Source organism: Arachis ipaensis, chromosome B07 (assembly GCF_000816755.2).
Source record: "Arachis ipaensis cultivar K30076 chromosome B07, Araip1.1, whole genome shotgun sequence".
Taxonomy (NCBI): Eukaryota; Viridiplantae; Streptophyta; class Magnoliopsida; order Fabales; family Fabaceae; genus Arachis; species Arachis ipaensis.
Window position 1 is genome coordinate 124178200 of NC_029791.2, and position 1947 is coordinate 124180146.

A 1947-nucleotide genomic window follows, 5' to 3' on the forward strand; every position below is an offset into this window, starting at 1 on the left:
CATTAGTTTTATATTTTTTATTTTATTAATATGTATGAAATTTGAAATGATTGAATTTTATATTTGCTTTAAAAAAATTTGATATTTCTGCGAGTATGGTAGGATAGGATAGGATTTAGAACTTTAGGGTGCGAGTAGAGTTAGGGTTGAGAGATTCTCAACTCACGGATAGGGTAGGATAGAGTTTTAATGAAATTTTCAATCCCCAAATAGGGTTAGGATAGGGTCCAAGTCCTATCCTACCCTACCCATTGCCAGCCCTACATAGAAGGATATTTGTCAGTTGCAAATAAAGGAGTAGGAGGTGAGGGAGAAGATGATCCGAGATTTATCTTTAGAGGTAAAAAATGGTAGAAGAGTCCGGTTTTGAGAGGACAATTGGTTACCAGCAGATGTATTGAAGGATACTTTTCCAAGACTTTTCTCGATTTCAAATCAAAATGGATTTATTATAGGAGACTGTAGATTTTGGGATGGGTTAGACTGAATATAGAACTTTCAGTGGAGAAGGGAACTATTTCAATGGAAGTTGGAACTAGTTAACCAACTTCTTGGAGTTCTACGATCATTCAACTTAATAACTGACAGAAAGGACCGACTGGTGTGAAAATTTGATAAATCAATTGTTTATTCTACTAACTCTTTTGTGCAGATTTTGCGGGCAAAAACATTTTCAGAGGATATTATGAACTATAACTTCACTAGTTTTATTTGCAGAGGTTTAGTACCTCCACAAATTAAGTTATTTACTTGATTTGTATTAGTTGATAGAGTCAATACTAAGGAGAGATTATGTAGATTAGGCATTATTGATCAGCATGATAATGTGTGTGTTGTATGTAAAAAGAATGTTGAGGACTTTCACCACTTGTTTCTTTTTTCGTTATGAGTTTACTTATCAGATGTGGTGTACGTGGTTAGTTGACTATACTAAATTATGATCTATTCCAAAAATAATTTAGTAACACTTTGAGAGTTGAACAAGAGTGACTGTAAAAAAAGAGGAGAATAATAGGTGATTAATTGATTTTTTTGGTTATCATTTGACATATATGAATGAAAAAGAATAATAGGAATATCAAAAGTTATTAATAGGTCGTTTAGAGATGACTATCCATTAAATTTTGCACTTACTATTTAATTTTCTTTTGTTCTATTGTTATTCTACTTTATTGTGTTGAGCTTTTTATTTAAAAAAAATATGTTTAACTATTTTAGTGTTTATTTGTTATCAATAAAATGAATACATAATAACAATAACATGTAATACAAATCAAACATGCACAAAGAGTCTAATAATAAAGTTTATACATAACAAGAAAGTCCAACATAAACTCTAAACATACAAATTGTTGGCTCGACTTCTTTAAGAGTTTAACCTACCTCGAGTACCACAACTGAGGTAGCTGTAGCTCGGGAATGAATTCTTTCAATTGTTAAAAAAAATTGAGGAAGTAAAATGTAATTTATAATTTTTTAATGTATTCTTTTTCATATTTTTTTTATCCCACTTATAATAATTAATAGTGAGAGATCACACTTTACTCTCTCAATTATTGAAAAAAATTGAGAGAATCCATTTCCACTAGTTCATACCTGAGTCATTATGGTGTGAAAAAAAAAAAAAAGAAGTTTGTATCTATAAAAAAAAATGTGTTTAACTCAAAGGAATCAAATTTTTTAAGAGATGAAAATTTGATTTTAAAATTCTGCCTTAACTGATCAAAAATTAATTTCACAATTTCAATTGCGTAATGCCGTAATGTCTTTACAATACATAAAAATGTATTTTTTTATTTTTATGTAAATTAAGAAAAAAAAAACCCCAACATATCCATCTACATAGTACCTAGTCAAAAACAAAAATTAATAATTAAAAAAAAGGCATACGTAAAATAATACTTATTCACACCATCACATCTAAGAATTTAGTTGACAAAAAAATAT